Source organism: Melanotaenia boesemani, chromosome 10, assembly GCF_017639745.1.
Source record: "Melanotaenia boesemani isolate fMelBoe1 chromosome 10, fMelBoe1.pri, whole genome shotgun sequence".
Taxonomy (NCBI): Eukaryota; Metazoa; Chordata; class Actinopteri; order Atheriniformes; family Melanotaeniidae; genus Melanotaenia; species Melanotaenia boesemani.
The window spans coordinates 10,428,048-10,441,916 of NC_055691.1; the positions used below are offsets into that span (position 1 = coordinate 10,428,048).

A 13,869-nucleotide genomic window follows, 5' to 3' on the forward strand; every position below is an offset into this window, starting at 1 on the left:
TGTGAATTGATTAACAGCTGCACTTTAATTAACCACTGAACAGCCACTGATAGAACAAGACAAATGCATTTTCAATAAATAAAAATCCATGAAAATATATAGAGCTCCTCCATGAGCCACCACCTTATCATGGTGGAGGAGTTTGTGTGTCCTGACGATCATAGCAGCTATGTTGTCGGGGGCGTATGCCCCTGGTAGGGTCACCCATGGCAAACAGGTGTCTAGGGGAGGGACCAGACGAAGTGTGGCTCACAGAACCCTTATGATGATGAAAAAACAAGGACCAAGGTTTCCCTTGCCCGGACGTGTCTTGGTTGACACGCCTCTGCAGCATTGCGTGGACATCGGGGACAGTCCCCCTGGACTGGCAGACTGGGGTGGTGGTCCCCCTCTTCAAAAAGGGGGACCGGAGGGTGTGCTCCAACTACAGGGGGATCACACTCCTCAGCCTACCCGGTAAGGTCTATTCAGGGGTGCTGCAGAGGAGGGTCCGTCAGATAGTCGAACCTCGAATTAAGGAGGAGCAGTGTGGTTTTCGTCCCGGTCGTGAAACAGTGGACCAGCTCTACACCCTCTTTGGGGTCTTTGAGGGGGCATGGGAGTTTGCCCAACCAATCTACATGTGTTTTGTGGATTTGGAGAAGGCATTTGACCGTGTTCCCCAGGGACTCCTGTGGGGGGTACTCTGGGAGTATGGAGTGCCGGACTCACTTGTAAGAGCTGTCCGGTCCCTGTACGACCGGTGTCAGAGCTTGGTCCGCATTGCCGGCAGTAAATCAGAATCGTTTCTGGTGCGGGTTGGACTCCGCCAAGGCTGTCCTTTGTCACCGATTCTGTTCATAACTTTTATGGACAGAATTTCTAGGCGCAGCCGAGGTGTGGAGGGGATCCGGTTCGGTGGCCTCAGGATTGGGTCTCTGCTCTTTGCGGATGACGTGGTTCTGTTGGCTTCATCGGGACGTGATCTTCAGCTCGCACTGGAGCGATTCGCAGCCGAGTGTGAAGCGGCTGGGATGAGAATCAGCACCTCCAAATCCGAGACCATGGTCCTCAGCCGGAAAAGGGTGGAGTGCTCTCTCCGGGTCTGCGATGGGGTCCTGCCCCAAGTGGAGGAGTTTACATATCTCGGGGTCTTGTTCACGAGTGAGGGAAGGATGGAGCGGGAGATCGACAGGCGGATCGGTGCGGCGTCCGCAGTGATGCGGGCTCTGCATCGGTCTGTCGTGGTGAAGAGAGAGCTGAGCCAAAAGGCAAGGCTCTCGATTTACCGGTCGATCTACGTTCCTACCCTCACCTATGGTCATGAGCTGTGGGTAATGACTGAAAGAACAAGATCTCGAATACAAGCGGCCGAAATGAGTTTCCTCCGCAGGGTAGCCGGGCTCTCCCTTAGAGATAGGGTGAGAAGCTCTGTGATCCGGGAGGGGCTCAGAGTAGAGCCGCTTCTCCTCCACATCGAGAGGAGCCAGATGAGGTGGCTCGGGCATCTGGTTAGGATGCCTCCTGGACGCCTCCCTGGTGAGGTGTTCCGGGCACGTCCCACCGGAAGGAGGCCCCGGGGCAGACCCAGGACACGCTGGACAGACTACATCTCTCGGCTGGCCTGGGTACGCCTCGGGATCCCTTCGGATGAGCTGGTGAATGTGGCCGGGGAGAGGGAAGTCTGGGTTTCCCTGCTTAGGCAGCTGCCCCCGCGACCCGCTTCGACCAGCTTTTTTTTTTTTTCTAACTTGTTCTGTCCAGCATCATAGCAAGCAAAATGATAATCTTGTTGCTGTATCGTGCTGTATTATTGGGTATGTTTTGTAGGTCACAGTTCATGGGCATAATAATAGTCTTAGACCAGTTAATAGAGTAGTCAGATATTGATGAGAATGTGTTAATAAGTGTGATTGTCTGGGGGAGAGACGTCGGTGAGTTCTGGAGGAAAAGTAATACGTCATCAGCATAAAGACGTATCTTGTGTTCTATATTTTTGGCATGGATTCCTTTAATCTCTTTATTTTGCCTCTCTGCAAACAGAAGCTTGGAGAGGTTTGATCATTGGTCTTCACACATGCATTTGGGTTGTTATATAATATTTTTATCCAATCTATGAAAGATGACCCAAACCCAAATTTGTTTAACGTTGCAAATAAAAATTTCCAGTTTACTCGGTCAAATGCTTTTTCTGCGTCTAAAGAAATTACTGCGGATTCCAGGTTATGTAGAGTAGAATAATCTATGATGTTAATTAATCTACGCATGTTAGTAGAGGAATGTCTACCTTTAATAAAGCCCATTTGGTCAGGATGTATTATTAGAGGGGTTATTTTTTCTATTCTTCTGGCCAAAGCTTTGCTAATTATTTTGAGATCTACATTTATTAATAAAATTGGACGGTAACTGGATGGAAGTGTCGGGTCGTTACCTGGTTTTAATAGTAGAGTAATATTGGCTAGGTTCATATTTGAAGGTATTTTTTGTTTTTCCTTTATTTCTAATATCATATTGTAGAAAGGGGGTGCCAGCATTGTCCAGAATTCTTTGTAGAATTCTGCTGGGTAACCATCTGGACCTGGAGCTTTATTGTTGGGCATATGCTGGAGAGCTTCTTGGAGTTCGCCGACTGAAAGGGGGGAATCCAAGACCATTTTATCTTCATGTTTTAACTGTGGAAGATTGATGTTACTAAGAAATTTATCAATATTGTCATCTGTTGTAGTTAGTTGCGATGTATATAATGTGGGGAGACACGGTAAGCGTCCTCTAAGGATTTAATTCTGAGTTCTAACTCTGAAATTCTCAAAGTTTCCTTCTTTTTCTTATGAGAAGAAAAGAAAATTATTTTCCCTCTCATTACTGCTTTTCCTGCTTCCCAAAGAACACTTACTGAAGTTTCTGGCAAGTCGTTATTTTCTAGATATAAGGACCATTCTCTTTTAAAGTAGCTGATAAACTCAGGATCTTTAAGTAATGACGTATTAAATCTCCAGTTTCTAGTTGCTGGTTTATTGCTCTTACTTCTCAGAGTGAATGAAACTGGTGTGTGATCACTAATGCTGATAGGATGGATTTTGATTTCTGACATGTCATTCATCAGCGAGCTGCTAGTTAAGAAATAATCTAATCTAGAATAGGAATGGTGAACTGAAGTGAAGAAGGTGTATTCTCGTGGGATGGTGAGAGCGCCAAGCATCACAGAGACCAAAATCCTTCATGTACTGTTTTACAGTTTCTGAGGATTTCCAGACTCGATGAGCTCCTGTGGTACTTTTTTTCTCCAGTATAATGTTAAAAATCACCTCCTATAATTAGTGTGTTACCTGAGTGACCATAGAGTGAGGCGAAGTGGGAGTGAAAGAAGGAGGGATCATCTACATTTGGACCATATATATTTGCGATATATAACTTAACATTTTTAATAGATAATGTAACTATTATAAATCTGCCTTCTGGATCTATGATTGTATTATCTATGTCAAAATTTAACCTTCTATTAATAAGAGTTGCTACTCCTCTCTTCCTAGAATTATAACAAGCTGAATACACGTGTGGAAACTGGGTTGTTGAGAGAAGATCTATTGTTGAGTTTGATAAATGAGTCTCTTGGAGTAATATAATATCTGCTTTCATTTCTTGCAAACGATTAAAAATTTTTAACCTCTTTTCCCTTGTGCCAGCTCCACGCACATTCCAAGTGACAAATGCGAGTTCATTCATGAACAAACCACAGAAATGAGGGCTATATACATATTACTGAAGCGTGTGTGCTTGCATCCCACTGCTTCTCTGCGTGCGTGTGTATCTGCCAGCTGGTTGTGACAGAGATGTATGTGCGCTTGTGCTGTTCTGTGTGTGTTCCTGTGAATCATGAAAAGTGCTGATGTGTATATAATATAATGACAAGTGTTACCGTTAACCGTTAAAGGGTCAGAGAGAAGAAGTGTAAAGAGTGAAAAGAGCGACAGTGCCAAAGAAAAAAAGTAATTTAAAAAACGCATCTGTGCTGAGAGCATTGTAGTGGAGAAGGGCAGTGGATTTACTGTTAACTAAATGATCTTTTATGGCAGTTTTAAGGATATAACGTGATCTACTGAGAAAACAGGAAAATGAAAGCACATACCAAGTCAGTAGAGCCACGGAGTGATGTCCGGGTCGCGGTACAGCTGTCCATTAATAAATAATTTATCTACCGCGATGACAGCGCGAGCGCTTTCGGCAATAAATTTCCTCCTGATGGGAAACAGGACTCTCCGTCGGTCCAGGATCTCTCTCGGATATTGGTCGTTTACTCCAAAGTTCGTTCCCTTCAGTTCGCGGCCCTGGTTCTTCACCTGCTGCTTCTGTTTGAAGCTGACGAACTTTGCTACAATAGGTCTTGGTCTGCTGGACCCGGGTTTCCTCCCGCCGAGCCGATGGACTCTGTGAAAGGAGATGTTTTTCACCGTTTCCTCCGGGAGCTTCAGGTGGGTTTGGATAAAGCGTTTTCCCGTGGTCTCGGGGTCCTCCTCCGTCTGCTCTGGAATCCCTGCAAACACCAGGTTCTCTCTCATGCTCCGCGCCTGCAGATCATCACCGTTTCCTTCATCTTCTTATTTTCCTCCGAGAGGCGGGTCAAGCCCTCGGTGAGGGATTTTACCGACTCTCTGAGACCAGCATTTTCTACAGACAGAGTTTTCACCTGCTTCTGGCTGAATTCTAGTGATTCACGTAGCGCCTGGAACTCCTTGTGGAGAATTTCTACCAGGCTCAAACGCGCATCAAAACTACTGAGTTTCTTATCTATAGAGATCAGAACATCTGTTGAGTTGTTCCCCGGTGGTGAAATAGCTCCAGGTGAATCCTCATTTCGCTGTCTCTTGGACTTGGATGAGGTGGAGGGGGTGGACGTGTTGTTTGGTTTCCTCATGACGATTCTGTCGTAACAACGATCTATAAAATCTGTCTGGCTGGCCAAATCCTCCCCGCTGTGCTCCAGAGTGTACCTTTTAAAGACACTGTTTTTCTACTTTAAAGAATATTTTGATTAGGCTGGCACGGTAACACTTTACAATACTGGACGCAAAATTTGCTTCGTTACTAGGCAACGCCTTGAGGGCGAATCAGGAAGTAATGGGTAGTTAACCAGTACTTACTGGTGACCACAAAGACCAGGCTTATTAGGGAATTACTTGTTAGTTATTTGCTTCGTTACTAGCGAACGCCTTACAGGCGAATCAGGAAGTAATGGGTAGTTAACCAGTACTTACTGGACCCACAAAGACCAGGCTTATTAGGGAATTACTGGTTAATTATTTGCTTCGTTACTAGCGAACGCCTTACTGGCGAATCAGGAAGTAATAAGTAGTTAACCAGTACTTACTGGCACCCACAAAGACCAGGCTTATTAAGGAACAAAAGAGAAAATCTTCATGTGAATACTGGATTACTCTGAGTTGTTGAGTGAACAGCTAGTCAAAAACCTGTTTCCTAGTGGTTTTGGAAGCCTTTGTAAGGATGAAAAGCAGTTTTATTTATTTATTCTTGTACTGCTGTGTCATCTTACCTTTACTTGTTCATCACTTACTAAGTAATGTCATTACTTAATCATTGACTGGTCATTATCTGTTATATTGTTTACTTCATATAAAAGTCAAACATCATACCAAGTACTCACCAGGGAACGCATCATTAACTAAGCAGTACCTGACCAGTAACTACTAATTTTGTGTACATTATTGTAAAGTCAAACATCATACCAAGTACTTACTGAGGAACGAAGCATTAACTAAGCAGTACCTGACCAGTAACTACTAGTTTTGTGTACATTATTGTAAAGTCAAACATCATACCAAGTACTTACTGAGGAACGAAGCATTAACTAAGCAGTACCTGATCAGTAGCTACTAATTTTGTGGACATTATTGTAAAGTCAAACATCATACCAAGTACTTACTGAGGAACGAAGCATTAACTAAGCAGTACCTGACCAGTAACTACTAATTTTGTGTACATTATTGTAAAGTCAAACATCATAGCAAGTACTTACTGAGGAACGAAGCATTAACTAAGCAGTACCTGATCAGTAACTACTAATTTTGTGGACATTATTGTAAAGTCAAACATCATACCAAGTACTTACTGAGGAACAAAGCATTAACTAAGCAGTACCTGACCAGTAACTACTACTTTTGTGGACATTATTGTAAAGTCAAACCTCATACCAAGTACTCACTGAGGAACGAAGCATTAACTAAACAGTACCTGACCAGTACCTACTACTTTTGTGGACATTATTGTAAAGTCAAACATCATACCAAGTACTTACTGAGGAACGCATCATTAACTAAGCAGTACCTGACCAGTAGCTACTACTGTTGTTGCATTTTTTTCTATATTGAAAATAACTATTTGATCTCTTTCTAACCAAAGGTATTATTCCTATGTTAGATACCCTTTTTATCATAATAAGTATCATGACTTTAAGCATATAGCTATCTAACATGTGCAAACCAATTTGATAACAACTGCAGAACAAGAGACAGTATTTATTTAATAATCTGTACTTTAGTTAGACACACACACACAAGGATATGGAAACTGTCATTTCCATATATTTTACACTTTGTATTGTTTGCGTATGTCATGAAGCATACGTCCAAGTGCACCATTTCTGTGACATTTGGCCAGCCAATGTGTCCACTCTACTGAGACAAGCTGTTTCCTCAAGGTCTTCTCCGTTCTATTGCCACGCAGTCTCCAGACCTGGGATTTGTAGGTGGACCACGTACGCTCAATGTTCTGTGTATGGGCACCTGTTTCTGTGTTTACAAATGACCGGCTGTGGTTCACTGAATAGTGAACATATCCACTATTAGCCAGTGCCGTCATGTAAACCCTCCATTGATCAGAAATGATAGTAGTCCCTTGGCGAACATAACGCCTGATAACCGGGATCAAGTACCGCCGGGATTGTTTTCTGACTAGCCTCAGAATGGGCCGCCTTCTCATGCCTTTAATGCCTAGCATTCCAAAGACCCATGTTCTTCTCCTCCAGATTCGTCCAAATCTTCCCCGACCATACTGTTCAAAATAAGAAAACATGGTAGTAAAAGAAAGTTTAATATTTTCCACAAATTCACAAAGTTCTTTGTATTTACTTGTAAAAACACACAGAAATATCACATAATTGGATATACTATTAGATCATTTAATTGGCTGTGTAAATATCAAGTTAAAAAGTACAAAAACAATGTATAAAAAAATCACTTATAAACATCTTTACAAGATATTATCATTCCACTTTTAGATCACAAAACCAAAGTGTGGTCACATTTTTTCTTTTAAATGAAGAAAAAGTTGTCAAATTACACTAATTTACAACGACATTAAAACATGACATCCGAAATAACATTATCTGGTTACAATAGTGTTGAAGAATCTGACCTCTGATGCTGATTTTTTGCCTAATTGACCACTGCAGGGCTTCGGTCTGAAAGCACTTAAGCTATCAGTAAAGTGTGTGTGTAAGTCTTATAAATTAAATACAGTGTCCTAAAGAAACACTTCATGGTAAATAAAATACTGCTGCTATAACACTTAAACATATAGCAAGCACATGTTAGCTTAAAGTAATCTGAAGTTAACAGTCATATGGTTAGCTAAATGATGCTAAATCGCGATCATGCTAACGGGCAGAAATGGGCATTTTAAAGAGTGCAAACATACACAGGAGCGGGACAACACTAGCAGAAAGAGTAAGTTACATTTAAAAATTAATCTTGTCTCAGAATAAACACAACTTACATTGTCAGTGACCGCTGTACCGCTGGAAACATGTCGAAGGTAGAACGTGAAGAAAAGGAAGAGGAAGTGCACAAACCGTCTTCAAAATAAAATGCCTACTTCAAATTAAAGGTATAAATACGTGAACATTTATAATTGGAAGAATTCATAACAAATTGCATAAAGCTGTTTAATACTTTAAGCAATAAGATTTTTTTTAAGATCTTGGGCCTCATGTCTTGTAAAGAGGCAACCATAGGAAAATTCTTCCTATGCTTCACGAGATATGCAAACAGTACAAAGTTTAAAATATATGGAAACGATAGTTTCCATTTATTGGGGGAAATGCTTGCATGTGTGTGTGTCTAACTTTAAGGTACATTTTGTGTAATAAATACTGTCTCTTCTGCAGTTGTTATCAATTTTGAATGGTTTGCACATGTTAGATAGCTATATGCATAAAGCCTAAAGAGATCAAACTGTTATTTTCAGTATAGAAAAAAATGCCACAAAACTAGTAGGTACTGGTCAGGTAATGATTAGTTAATGCTTCGTTCCTCAGTAAGTACTTGGTATGATGTTTGACTTTACAATAATGTACACAAAAGTAGTAGGTACTGTTCAGGTACTGATTAGTTAATGCTTTGTTCCTCAGTAAGTACTTGGTATGATGTTTGACTTTACAATAATGTACACAAAAGTAGTAGGTACTGGTCAGGTAATGATTAGTTAATGCTTCGTTCCTCAGTAAGTACTTGGTATGATGTTTGACTTTACAATAATGTACACAAAACTAGTAGGTACTGGTCAGGTACTGATTAGTTAGTGATGCGTTCCTCAGTAAGTACTTGGTATGATGTTTGACTTTACAATAATGTACACAAAACTAGTAGCTACTGGTCAGGTAATGATTAGTTAATGCTTCGTTCCTCAGTAAATACGTGGTGTGATGTTTGACTTTACAATAATGTACACAAAAGTAGTAGGTACTGATCAGGTACTGAGTAGTTAATGCTTCGTTCCTCAGTAAGTACTTGGTATTATGTTTGACTTTTTTATGAAGGTAAACAGTATAATAGATAATGACCAGTCAATGATTAAGTAATGACTTATTACTTAGTAAGTGATGAACAAGTAAAGGTAAGATGACACAGCAGTACAAGAATAAATAAATAAAACTGCTTTTCATCCTTACAAAGGCTTCCAAAACCACCAGGAAACAGGTTTTTGACTAAAGGAGTTGTTCACTCAACGAGTCAGAGTAATCCAGTACTCACATGAAGAATTTCTCTTTTGTTCCTTAATAAGCCTGGTCTTTGTGGGTACCAGTAAGTACTGGTTAACTGCCCATTACTTCCCATTACGCCTGTAAGGCATTCACTAGTAACGAAGCAAATAATTAACCAGTAGTTCCCTAATAAGTCTGGTTTTTGTGGGTACTGGGTAACTACTTATTACTTCCTGATTCGCCAGTAAGGCGTTCGCTAGTAACAAAGCAAATAATTAACAAGTAGTTCCCTAATAAGTCTGGTTTTTGTGGCTACCAATAAGTACTGGTTAACTACTTATTACTTACTGATTCGCCTGTAAGGCGTTCGCTAATAATGAAGCAAATAATTAACCAGTAGTTCCCTAATAAGCCTGGTCTTTGTGGCTACCAGTAAGTATTGGTTAACTACTTATCACTTACTGATTCGCCTGTAAGGCGTTCGCTAGTAATGAAGCAAATAATTAACCAGTAGTTCCCTAATAAGCCTGGTCTTTGTGGTCACCAGTAAGTACTGGTTAACTACCTATTACTTACTGATTCGCCCCCAAGGTGTTCCCTAGTAACGAAGCAAATTTTGCGTCCAGTATTGTAAAGTGTTACCGCTGGCACAAAATACAATTGAATGAAAGTATAAATGTTTGGGCGCGCCTAGTTTTTTTTGTTGTTTTTTTTCCCCATTGTTTTATTGAATTCTTAGAACATACAGATTAATTGGAAAATTAACAAACAATTAACAAAAAGAACAGGGAACAAAAAAAAGAAAACAAAAGCAAGAACAAGAAACGCCAGGGGTTTACATGAAAGTAATAAACAATGACAAGCAGATACAACTTATAAAAATATATTAAATTTTAAACATAGGGATACTGTTTTCAGGGCTTTCCTATTATCAGAGGAGGTCAGGGTGCGGATATATAGCTCCACTTCTTTAAGAAAACAAACACATGAGGGTTTTGTTTTGGTAACTTTACATTTGTGAATATAAAATTTGGCCAACAACAATATAAGGTTACATAGAAAGAAATAATCATCCAAATCTTTTTCAACATTTGTGAGTCCAAATAAGACATCTTTGAAAAAAAGTTTAAAATTATCGTAAACATTGTCTAAAATAAAACGGCAGATACCTCGCCACAGGTGACTGGTGTGTTCGCAGGCCCAGAAAAGGTGAGAGACTGTTTCTGGATGAACATTGCAAATAGAAACAGGCAATATCAATGTCTTTCTTATACCTAATCAGGAATGATTTCACTGGGTAACAGCGATGGATGATTTTAAAAGAAACTTCTTTCACTTTATTAACTAGTAAGTATTTATTGGGGAGAGTCCATGTTTTGTTGCAGCATACTCTAGTAACCATACTACACCAAGCTGAGATCACATATGGGACAGATACAGAGTCAGCTTGGAATAAACTACGAATAATTTTATTATTTTTAGAAAAGCCAGATTGAAAACATAACCTACCAACAGAGGTGTCAAGTGGATCAAGAGAAGGTAACAGCGCGTCAGAGAGTGAAGGAGTTTGGCCCCTGTACAACATCCTCACAGCTGCCAGGATAGCGTCAAATACAACAGCAAATTGTTTTGGGCTTACAGGAATCTCAAAATGGCAAAGAAAGTCTTGGTAGCTGAAAAGGTTGCCCCTTGAGTTAAAGAGTTGGCTTACCAACACAATATTTTTCCTAAACCAGTTGTCAAAAAATAAAGATTTGTTTTTATAGCAGATATCTTTGTTATTCCAAATAAAGTATCTGTTTGGAGAAAAGTTATGTTTGAAAATAAGAGACCAGGCCAAAAGGGCATGTTTGTGGAAATTAGATAAAGCGACAGGAATTCGGTCAATATTGTAGTTACATAGCAGAACAAATTTAAGGCCACCTATCTTAGAGAAAACATGATGGGGAATGAAGTTCCAAATTGAGGTAGGGTTTTGGAGGCATTTTTTAATCCAATTAATTTTGAATATGTTGTTGATAGTGGTAAAGTCAAGAAAATTAAGACCACCTTTATCATAGTTGTTCATTAAGACAGACTTTTTAATGTAATGGGCTTTATTCTTCCAAACAAAGTTGCATAGCAGCTGATCAATGTTTCTACAAGTTTTTTTTATCAACCTCTAATGAGGTGACTGCATAAGTAATTCTAGATATTCCCTCTGCTTTAGAGAGCAATATTCTGCCCCGAAGGGACAAGTCTCTTTGAAGCCAAGAAGTAAGTTTTTTCTTAGTTTTTCCAGAATTGGGTTGAAATTGTAGTTACATCCAATATTTTGGTTTTTATTTATAATTATTCCTAAATATGTAACAGTTTCTTTGACAGGGATATTGCAAATAAATGGCAGTTCGCAGTTCTTAATGGCCATTAATTCACATTTATTCAGATTTAAATAGAGGCCTGAAGCTTTAGAGAACGTTTTAATGATTTCAAGTGCCAGAGGGATTTGTGAGGAATTAAAAAAAAAATGTTGTATCATCAGCCAGTTGACTAATGATAATTTCTCTGTCCAGTTGATACCCTTCAGTTGACTGTTTTTGATATGGTTAGCTAATAGTTGAGTGGAGAGCAAAAATAAATAGGGGGAAATAGGGCAACCTTGTCTTATTCCGCAATTTAGGTTAAACCTTGGGGAAGTTCCGTTTTTTAATTTAATTGAACAATTCCTGTTGTTATATAAGGTTTTAATGGTTTTACAAAAAAGGTTACCAAATCCAAACATATCATTTGTTTTAAAGATGAACTTGTGCTCAATTGAGTCAAAAGCTTTGTAAAAGTCTAGAAACAGAATTAAGCTTTCATCATTGATTAGTTCTGGATAATCTAACATGTCAAGCACAAGTCTGATATTATTGGAGATGTGTCTGTTCCTTAAAAATCCTGACTGTGTTTCATCGATAACATTATCCAGAACCAGTTTTAAGCGCTTTGCAAAATAGAGGCCAGTATTTTGTAATCATTGTTTAGAAAGTTGATTGGGCCCCAATTATCAATAAGTAATAGGTCCTTCTTTGGCTTGGGGATGAGTATTATCTGCCCTTGAGTCATTGTGGGTGGGAGGGTGCGTTGGATAATACTTTCATTATAGACCGTCAGTAAGAAGGGAGCTACGTCTTTGGAGAATGTTTTGTAGAACTCTGACAGCAGACCATCTGTTCCAGGTGATTTGTTATTTTTTAAGCCATCAATGAATCTAGAACTTCCTTTAAAGAGATTGGGCGATCACAGAATTATTGGTCTTCAGGGCTAATTTGCTTAATATTTTTTATCGAGTCTAAAAAGGCAGCAGTTGTATTCTCACAATATTTAGAACTATAGAGTTTTTTATAAAAGTTGGAGCAAAAGTTAGCTTTACAGGCTGCATCGCTACTCACACCGTTATCTGTTTGGAGTTGGTGAATTGTGTTATTCTTAGATTGAGATTTTTCTAACCTGAAGAAGTATGCAGAAATTTGCTCGCCTTCCTCTAGCCATTGCCTTCTGGATCTGATATAAGCCCCTTTAGCTTTTAATTGATTCAATTTAATTGCTTTGTGGTCCGTTAGGGGTGTGGGAATGATTTCAGCATTTGATTCATTTTTTAAGTTGTTTGATATTAGCCAAAAATCAATTCTAGATTGTCTAGACTTTGCTTTGTTGCTCCAAGTGAAGATTTTTAAAGAGGGGTTCTTTTCTCTCCAGATATCAATTAGCTCGAATTTTTGCATTAATAATTTTAGTTGTGCATTGGCATTAGTTTGCGTTGTTGCTGGCCATCTATCTATTGCTTTGTCTAGAGTAATGTTAAAATCACCTCCAATAACCAAATAAGCATGAGGGAATTTGGGAAGCCAATAGAGAATTCTGTTTTCTACCTCATTTAGTAAACTGTTGTTATCATGTATTGTGTTGTAGCCATAAAGATTAACAATTATGAAATTGACATTATGAACATCCAAAACTTGAAAACTATAGTGACCATTCCTGTCGCATTCTGTATGAAGTACAGTACCTGAGAAAGTGTTTTTAAAAGTGCAAACCCCAGCTGAACGCTGTGAAGCATGTGAAAAATACCCTTCACTTCCCCATTGAGACCTCCAAAAATGAACATCATTGGTAACAGAGTGAGTTTCCTGAAAAAAACACAAATCAGTTTTGCATTGCTTGGCAAATAAAAATAACTTTTTTTTTTTTAAGTGATCTCTTAAACCCCTGGCGTTGAGTGAGATAACAGATAAAGACATAATAATACAGAACAATAGATGAGTCAGCTAAACAGCTTTGACTATAAGAACTGCACAGTGATGTGAGAGCAGCATAGAAGTGGAAAGCCAAAATTTGCAGGTGGCTTATATTAAACCAAGTTAGCTCTTAACAGATTGCATATTAATTTCTTATAACAGTGGACATAAGAGTGAGAAGCAAATAAAATGTTTCACCTCAGCCTGGAAGAGGAATTTCCTTTTTTTCAATAAAGGCACGACCGCCCACAAAATAAGCTGCTTTACCAGCTTTTCGGGCCTCAGCCACCAGAGGCCAAAGCTTCATTCTGGTTTCTCTGTCAGCTTTGCAGAGATCCTCTGTGAAACAGAGGCCGTTGTCTCGCAGGTAGGAAGAATTTTTGGCTGCGGCCTTGATTACTGCTCTGCACACGCGGGAGGAAAATTGTATTATGATGCTTCTGGTACCATTGGGTCTTTTCACTCCAACACGATGCACAGTATCAACAAGATCCGGGAGTTTTCCTTTTTCTGAAGGTAACAGAGTTTGGCAGATTCGAATCACTTCCTTACGTATATCCTTCTCTTCTATGCGCTCTGGTATGCCGTGTAGCTTCAGGTTCCATCGCCGGGAGTATCTTTCCATATCAGTGATAC

The 13,869-nt window shown here is 39.5% G+C and overlaps 1 protein-coding gene and 1 long non-coding RNA gene across 2 annotated transcripts in view; both read right to left on the minus strand.

The window, feature by feature from the left end:
- LOC121647505 (NACHT, LRR and PYD domains-containing protein 12-like) overlaps window positions 1-13,869 on the minus strand; it is a gene marked incomplete at its 3' end in the record, with an annotated part of 791,953 nt that overhangs the window by 509,376 nt on the left and 268,708 nt on the right. The gene's annotated exons all lie outside the window — the stretch shown is intronic.
- On the minus strand, window positions 6,767-7,823 carry LOC121647015. Its single transcript, XR_006011757.1, has 2 exons — window positions 7,768-7,823; window positions 6,767-7,044 (listed from the first exon to the last, which is right to left on the minus strand). It is a non-coding gene; the product is annotated as an uncharacterized LOC121647015 (long non-coding RNA).